This window comes from Miniopterus schreibersii (genome assembly GCF_964146895.1).
Source record: "Miniopterus schreibersii genome assembly, chromosome: 7".
NCBI classification, from domain to species: Eukaryota; Metazoa; Chordata; class Mammalia; order Chiroptera; family Miniopteridae; genus Miniopterus; species Miniopterus schreibersii.
The window spans coordinates 31,323,843-31,333,152 of NC_138108.1; the positions used below are offsets into that span (position 1 = coordinate 31,323,843).

A 9,310-nucleotide genomic window follows, 5' to 3' on the forward strand; every position below is an offset into this window, starting at 1 on the left:
TAAATTACTGAAATCACTTGATGCCTGTTTCTTTTCCTGATCTAGTTCATACCCCATTATACAGAAAGCAAACCAAGGCCTGGAGAAATGAAGAGACTTCTCAAGGTCATATAAGGGAGTAGTTAGAAACCTGGAGCAGAACTCAGTTCAATTTTTTTCTTTTTGCCTCAAGCTATCTTTAGTTGCTCATGATTTTACACATATCTAGTATAAGGATTTGTTAGCATTTGACAAGAAATGACCATAAATAAAATAACTAATTCAGGGTTTCTTGGAACTAATGGTTATATTAACATGCCATACTGAGAACTTTATTTTGGAAGGGACAGTGTTAAAGAACTTGTTGCTTTGTTTGAAAGTCAAGTACTTCTTTATACCACACATTTATTCATTTATTCACATTCAGTCAACACTTATTAATATGTAGTGATGTATGCAGGTCAGTGTATTAGTGTTTGACTGTTAGAGCTGCCAACATTCTCTCCTTCTAGTCACAGCAATGATTGTATAAATTGGGCTACATTAACATATCCTATGTTCTCAATTCTTTTCTATTAAACCCCGTACATTTTAGTTTCTGCTCCTTTTCTATTCAAACAACCCTGAATTCACCAATGGCCTGCACATCAAGTCCAATAAACACTTTTCTTCTTTTGTCTTGATGCCCTTTCTTTGGCACTGGACACGTTGAACAATCACCCCTTCCTGAAAACTCTCCCTTTCTTCTTACATACTAATGTAATAACTTATCTTCTATTTCTTGTATCTCCTATGTAGAATCCCAAATACCAGTGATCTCCAGAGCTCTGTTCCTGGTCTTGTGCCCTTCTCACTATATTTTCTCTTCCATGGAACCCTATTTTAGCCCACCTTCTGCCCTTCTGCCACCATGTTCTAAAGACTCCAAAATCCATATCTCCAGCCTAGACATCTTTCATAAGCTCCAGATTTTTATGTGCAGCTGCCTCCTAGGAAGCAGCTCCACCCCTATATATCCTTGCTCTGCTCTTAGCAAGTTACATACAGCTTCTAGCTCTCATCACTCTTCATACTTCTATGTTCCACAATGTTACCCCTATTTGGAATACTTCACTTTTTGTTTACATTTTTATGTTGTTAATGCTTAACTCAATTCTAATGTCTAATTAGGAAAAAATTACTTCAAATCTCTCAGTTTAAATGTCTTAGTTGAAACGACTTAGTTCAAAGGGCTCCTTTCCATTGTTCATACTTCTTTTGTTCATACTTTTATTTTACTCCTACCACAATCCTAATACTTGACTGTCATCATTGCTTTACTTTTCTAGGAGGTTACTAGATTCTTTTGGTAGTCTCCAAACATAGGTGCCATCAATATCTCATCTGCCTATACATGAATGCTGCTTCTTTTTTTTTAATATATCTTTATTGATTTCAGAGAGAGGACAGGAGAGGGAGAGAGAGAGACAGAAACATCAATGATGAGAGAGTCATTGATTGGGCCCACAATCTGGGCATGTGCCCTGACCGGGAATCAAACTCCGATTGCCTGGATCCTAGGTCGATGCTCAACCGCTGAGCCACACCCGGTTGGGCGAATGCTGCTTCTCACATCAGGAGATGGAGTTTACTTCCCCCCTCTTGAATATCAGCTGTACTTTTGACTTCCTTTAATTAGCAGAATGTGACAGTGACATGCTGGGATGTCCTAGTCCAGGTCTTAAAAGACTTGCAGCTTCCTTGTTCTTACCTCTGAGAGCTTAGTTGCCATGCTTTAAAGATGTTCACACTAGACCCCTAAATGTTTTGAAGCCATGTAAAGAGGCACCCTGGATGATGAGAAGCTGTCATGGACGTTTCAGCCCTAGTTAGCTTTCAGTGAATGTAGCTGTATGAATGACCTTGCCATTTTGGGGCATTAGTTTTTAAATCTAGTTACTTATCAGAATCATCTGGGGAGCTTTTCAAAATGATTACCTCTTGGGGATTTTTATTTGATAGGTCTGTGTTGGAGCCTAAAGTCTGTTTTTATAAAGCACTAAGCCAGGATCTGGAGAATGTCTTTTGGTGGTACAAAGGTCTATTCTGCATTGCTGAGAAGGTAGTCTTCTCTTATCTAAATAGAGGAAATACATATTCTCAGAGAAAGAGAGAAGAATCATAGACTGTTGAAGATATCCAGATTACCTAATTGAGGGGTTCACAAATCTGTATGTATATCAGAATCATCCGGGAGCTTGAAAATGCCAATGTCAGCAGACTGATCACATTAGGATCTCTGGGCTTTGGGCACCAGCATCCACTGCAAACTAATCATATTATAATCTTTGAGGGTGGGCCATCCAGTGTCGAAGAGCATCTTGAACAGAGGTAGGCAAACATTTTTTATAAAGGGCCAGATTGTAAATACTTTTGGCTTTGGTTATTATGTGTAGTATTTTTTACTATGTGGTCTCTTTCACAGCTACTCAACTGTGCCATTTTAGTACAAAAGTAGCCATAGATAAAACATAAACAAGTGAACATGCCTGGGTTCCAATAAAACTTTATTTACAGACACAAATTTGAAACTATAGTTTTCAGATTCCTGATCTTAAACAAATAACTCCTCATTTTAAAAAATATTGGCTCTTTCTGTAGTTGACATAGAAAATTGTAAGATATTTAAAGTGTACATCATGGTGATTTGATATACATTGTGAAAAGATTTCCCTCATCTAGTTAATTAACATATCCATCATCTCACATATTTATCTTTTATGTGAGAACATTTAAGTTCTACTCTCTTAGCAAATTTCAATAATTATACAATACAGTACCAACTATGGTTAGCATGTTACCCATTAGGTCCTCAGATCTTTTTTATTTTATAGCTGAAAGTTTATATTCTTTGACCAGCCTCTCCCTATTTCTTCCACCCCTCAGACTCTGGAAACCACTTTTCTGCTCTGTTTCTTTGAGTTTAACATTAAAAAAAAAAAAAGTCCACATATAAGTATACCACGCAGTATTTGTCTTTCTCTGGCTTATTTCACTTAGAATAATGCCCTTAAGGTCCATCCATGTTGTTGCAAATGACAGGAATTCCTTCTCCCTTATGCTCAATATTCAATCCCCTCTCTCTCTTTCTCTCTCTCTCTGTTGGTGTGTTTGTATGTGTATCTATCTTACATCTTCTTCATCCATTCATCCTTTGGCAGACAGTTGTTTCTATATCTTGGCTATTGTGAATAATACTGCAATAAGCATGAGAGTGCAGATACCTCTTTGATAACCTGTGTTTATTTCCTTTAGAAATCTCTACTTTTAGACTCGCTGTTCTAATTTTTAAATATTAGCAACTAACTGAAAAAAAATTCTAAATTTCTATGCAAGTCAGACTAAACATGTATTGCCCTGGCTGGTGTGGCTTAGTTGGTTAGAGTGTCATCCTGTGCACTGAAGGGTCTTGGGTTCTATTCCAGTCAGGACACATACCCAGATTGCTGGTTCAATACCTGGTCGGGGAGCAATGGGATGCGAATGATTGATGTTTCTCTCTCACATCAGTGTTTCTCTCTCTCTCACCTTCTCCCTTCCTCTCTCCCTAGAATCAATGAAAAACATATCTTTGGGTGAGAATTAAAAAAACAAAACAAAACAAAGTAAAAAACCCATGTGTCTGGGCTGGACCCTGTTTGCTGCATCTGTACAGAATCTGATCCACAACAGAATTGAGGGTGTGGTGTGGTGGGTGTGGAAACTAGGAGAGGAACTGCCTTTTCAGAGAAAGCATGTGGGAGGGAAATGACAAAAGTAAAGAAGAGGTGGATGGTTGGACTAGGTAGTAGAGCAGCAATGAGTCACCTGAGTCAAGAGAGATTGAGCCTCCTTCCATTAACATGCCTATTAAATGAAAGAATAACTTTTATTGGGATAATGCTAAAATATTTTGTAATATTACACCTTTCCTTATGTCTCTATCTTTACTGTTATTGTCAGGAACAAACAAGACCATATATAGATGATCGAAACTATTAAGAACCAGGTAGTTTATTATTTGAAACTTTAGGGGAAAAAAAAAGGAAAGAATTGGGGAACTGACTAGGAGTAGAGAATAGACCTTGGGGGTGAAGACTACTAATCTGTAAGTAGAGTGGAGTAGAGTTAGATGAGTACAGGGAGAAAATGTACCTCAGGGGTGATATTCAATACATAGAACAGAAAGAACTGGGGTTAGACAAAAGTGGAGATTAGCCAGGAATCAAGTCCTGGTGGGCTGGGAGTTGACTTGGCAGTATTGGTCAAAGTAGAAGCCAAGGTGAGATACTGAAGTGGGTGGCCAAAATCAGAGCCAGAACTATTGACCACAGAGCCAGGGATCTGGAGGCAGTTTGGAAGGATATGCAAGGGAGGCTATGCCAAGAATATGTACCCCCCTGGTTTAGGAGTTTTCAAATGGGAAAATTGCTGAGTTCATAATACTATGTATGAAACAGTAATTTTTCTTAGGCTATTCTTTAAGTCAGTGTTGAATTAAGAGTTAAACAAATTTAAAATCTGGAATTTTGTTTAAAAAATTAAAACATCTAAACATATAATTTTTCCAACAAATGTTTTTTAAACAGATCTTTTAGCCAAGTTGCCTAAGAACAACAGTTGACTAGAACTGCACGTCTTCAAACACTGTCTACTGCAGAATGGAAACAGGAACCTCTGGGAATAACTGTGAGTCATAAAATGTTGTAAGGAACTTTCCAAAGACATTTTCTTGCTAAGATGGAGAGTTCTAATCTCATATTGGCAGGCTCTGTTGGCGACAAGGTACATTGTTTACTTTGATTTCTTTTCAGCTGTCTTACTTGACCTTGATTCATCAAGTTTTTGATATATTGGAGCAGAAGAGTTGCATAATATGACAAGATTGTAACCCCTTCTGTTCTTCTGTTCTCTTAAAATAGATAAAAAATCATGATCCTAATCTATACTTCCTCTGTCGGTATGTTTAATTCAGTTGTCTCTGAGGAGATAGTTTAGATTACTCCCACAATTTTGAAAGCTTATAGTACTGGTAATTGAAGACATATGTTTTCATTTCATTAAAAAGGATGTCAGAAAACACTTCTAATGCTGCCAGAAAGGGTTATTTCCAAGTGTGTGTGCATGTGTGCACTGGGGTCATTTAATCTAGTTTATATATTAGTGCTTGAATTTGGAAAAATATAGACAAAAATGCATATTTTACAAAGATAGTTATTAATGTTAAGAATGGACTAAAAGTAGGCCAGATAAAAAAAGAGTACCTAATCCATTCCTCACAATTCAACCTGAATCTAAAGTCTTTGATATTTGATGGAGTCTGAATGCTTTTTAAATTGATTACTTGTTTACAGATTTTATTGTTTTTGTTTAATTTTTAAAATAGAGGTATACTTAACACATGTAAAAATCTTAAGTGTACAGTTCAGAAGGTTTTGACTATTATAGAAACCTGTGTTATCACCATCCAAATCAATATGTAGAACATTTCCATCACCCAGAAAGTTCCTCTGTGCTTCTTTTTAGTCATTCACTTACCCTCCTTCAAATACCAGTAATAGCATAGATTAATTTTGCATGTTCTTGGACTTATATAAATTGAATCATACAATGTATACTCTTTGTGTTTGGTTTCTTTGACCCAACACGTTTTTAAGATTCATCTGTACTGTTATGTGTATCATCAGTTTATTCCTTTTACTTGCTGAGTAGTATTCCATAATGTGAATATACCACTATTTGCCCATTTATTCTCTTGATAATGGAAATTTGTAACGTTTCCAGTTTTGGCCATTATAAATAAGGGTGCTAAAACATTCTGGTGAAAGTTGTTTCGTGGAACTTTCAAGATGGTGGCAGAGTAGGAGGATCTCACCTATTCCCAGGACCAAGCTGGAAATACAGCAAAATAAAAGAATAATCACCATGACTAACCAACTGAAGATTAGCCAAAGAGGAGTCTTATAACCAAGGATTTACAGAAGAAGCTACATCACGACTGCGCCTGCAGAGCAGCTTATATGCTGTGGTCAGGATGAAGCCTCACAGCTAGGTGAGGATTGATCCTATGCATAAATGGACCAACAGCAGTCAAGACCCCATTATAACAGGAGGCTCACATAACTCACACAAGGGACGTTCCTAGAGTACCCAGCTCAGGATATCAAGGAGACTGCACCACTGGGTCCCACATGACACCTACTACATAAGGCCACCCCATAAAAACTGGGAGTCATAGAAGATCTATCTTAGACACAAACACAAAGAGGCAGCCAAAATGCAGAAACAAAGAAACGGGAAAGAGCAGGAGGAGTCTCCAGAATAAGAGCTAAATGAAATGGAGGCAAACAATTGATCAGATCATATGTAGATATAGAGTTGAAAGTAATGGTTGTGAGGATGCTCAAGAAAGTCAGTGAGGCCTGGCCGGGCGTGGCTCAGCAGTTGAGCATCGACCTAGGATCCAGGCGATCGGGGTTCGATTCCCGGTCAGGGCACATGCCCAGTTTGCAGGTTAGGCAGCCGATCAATGACTCTCTCATCATTGATGTTTCTATCTCTCTCTCTCCCCCTCCTTTCGTCTCTCTGAAATTAATAAAGATATGTTTAAAAAAAAAAAAAGAAAGAAACTCAGTGAGAACTACAACAGCATGAAAAAGGACATAGAAATCATGACAAAGGATCAGGCAGAATGAATACCATGTCTGACATGAAGAATGTACTAGGAGGAGTGAAAACTAGATTGGATGAAGCAGAGGATTGAATCAGCCGTTTGGAAGAAAAGGTAGAAAAACATACCCAATCAGAGCAGCAAAAAGAACAAATTAAAAAGAATGAGGATAGTTTAAGAGAACGTTGGGACAACATGAAGCATAACATCTGCATCTTAGGGATATCAGAAGTAGTAGAGAGAGAGAAAGGGATCAAGAACTTACTTGAAGAAATAATGACTGAAAACTTTCCTAACCTGGTGAAAGAAAAAGACACACAAGTCCAGGAAGTGCAGAGTCCCAAACAGAATGAACCCGAAGAGGCCCAGACCAAGACATACCATATTAAAATGGCAAAGATTAAAGACAAAGAGAAACTTAAAAGCAGCAAGAGAAAAGCAGTTAATTACCAAAAGGAAGTTGTCATAAGAATGTCAGCTGATTTTTTTGGGTTGTTTTTACTTTTTGGCTATTATGAACAATACTGCTATGAACATTCATGTATAAGTTTTTGTGTAAATATATGTTTTCAATTCTCTTGATTATACCCCTTATATGAACTGAATGATGGCATTTATTTTGTTCGTTAGATTCCACATATAAATGAGATCATATGGTGCTTGACTTTCACTGACTGGCTTATTTCACTTAGCATAATAATCTCCAGGTCCATTCATGCTGTCACAAAAGATAAAATTTCCTTCTTTTCCATGGCTGTGTAGTATTCCATCGTGTAAATGTACCACTGCTTTTTTATCCTCTCATTTACTGCTGGACACTTGGGCTGCTTCCAAATCTTAGCTATTGTAAATAATGCTGCTATGAACATAGGGGTACATATATTCTTTCAAATTGGTTTTTCGGGATTCTTAAGATACATTCCCAGAAGTGAGATCGCTGGGTCAAGAGACAGTTCCATTTTTTAAAAAATATATTTTTATTGATTTCAGGGAGAGGAAAGGAGAGAGAGAGAGAAGCATCAATGATGAGAGTCATAGATCAGCTTCCTCCTGCATGCCCCCTGCTGGGGATATAGCCGGCAACCTGGGCATGTACCCAGACCAGGAATCAAACCATGACCTCCTGGTTCATAGGTTGCTGCTCAACCACTAAGCCATGCCGGCCAGGAGAGATAGTTCCATTTTTAAGTTTTTTCCAATATGTCTACTAGGAAAAAGGAAATAAAGGAAAAATAAATAAATACATCAAACTAAAAAGCTTCTGCACAGCAAAAGAAACCATCAACAAAATGAAAAGGAAAGCCACTGTATGGGAGAACATATTCACCAATGATAAGGGGTTAAATACAGAACTTATACAACTCAACAAAAGGAAGACAAACAATCCAATTGAAAAATGGCCAAAGGACCTGAATAGACACTTCCTCAAGGAGGACATACAGATGGCCAATAGACATATGACAGGATGCTCAATGCCACTAATCAGAGAGATGGAAATTAACCACAATGAGATATCACTTCACACCTGCCAGAATGGCTCCATCAACAAAACAACAAACACCAAGTGTTGGTGAGGATGTGGAGGAAAGGGAGCCCTAGTGCGCTGTTGGTGGAAATGCAGACTGGTGCCGCCACTGCGGTGTTCTGCCAAGACTGATGCATTGAAACCCTGAACTCCAGTCTGATGGTACTTAGAGGCTGGGCCTTTGGGAGGCGTCCTCTTGATAGGATTAATGCCTGTATAAGGAGCGACTGGAGAGAGCTTACTTCCTTTCTCTGTTCTCTGCTCTCTGTCCTGTGAGGCTACAGAGAGAAGGTTTCTAAGCCACATCACCAGATACTGCATCAGTGTGAAAATAAGAAAGTTGTTGAGGTTATATTAGTCTATGCCAGCAGATACAGTGGCCATAAAAAAAAGGACATCTCACCTTTTGCGACAGCATGGATGGACCTGGAGAGTATTACACTAATTGAAATAAGCCGGTCAGGGAAAGGCAAGTACCATATGATTTCACTTATATATGGAATCTAATGAACAAGATAAACAAAATAGAAACAGACTTGTAGATACAGAAAACAGACTGACAGCTACTAGAGAGGAGGGGATTTGGGGCCTGGGTGAAAAAGGTGAAGGGATTAAGAAAAAAAAATCAGACAGACAGCAGTATGGTGATTGCCAGAGGAAAGGGAGGTTGGGGGGAGAGGGCAAGGGGAGTGAGTGGTGGTGGGAGGAGACGGCTTGGGGTGGTGAACACACACTACAATACACAGGTGGTTATAGAATTGTACACCTGAGACCTTTATAATTTTGTTAACCAATGTCACCCCAATAAATTCAATAAATTTTTTTAAAAAAGTAATATACATTGAAAATAATTTATCATGGTCTACCTCAAAAGAGTATCGTGTTTTATGAAAAATATAAAAACTTTATAATGAATTCTCTAATATCCATCTTTTTGTATCTCACTTATTTTACTTCTATGTATTATATTTCTTAACCTACATTGTTATTATTTATGCTTTAAACAATCAATGATTTAAAAAATAAATTTAAGGGTATTTACATATAAAACTAGCAAAAATGTTTATCCTCATACTTACTTTTTCTTATGCTCTTTATTTCTTTTGACTTTGACTTCC

The 9,310-nt window shown here is 37.7% G+C and overlaps 1 protein-coding gene across 1 annotated transcript in view; it reads left to right on the top strand.

Moving 5' to 3' along the window:
• COL5A2 (collagen type V alpha 2 chain) overlaps window positions 1-9,310 on the top strand; it is a 254,405-nt gene that overhangs the window by 25,623 nt on the left and 219,472 nt on the right. Inside the window, exon 2 of the mRNA XM_081142182.1 lies at window positions 4,587-4,686. The gene's annotated coding sequence lies outside the window, so the exon portion shown is untranslated. The remainder of the gene's footprint in view (window positions 1-4,586; window positions 4,687-9,310) is intronic.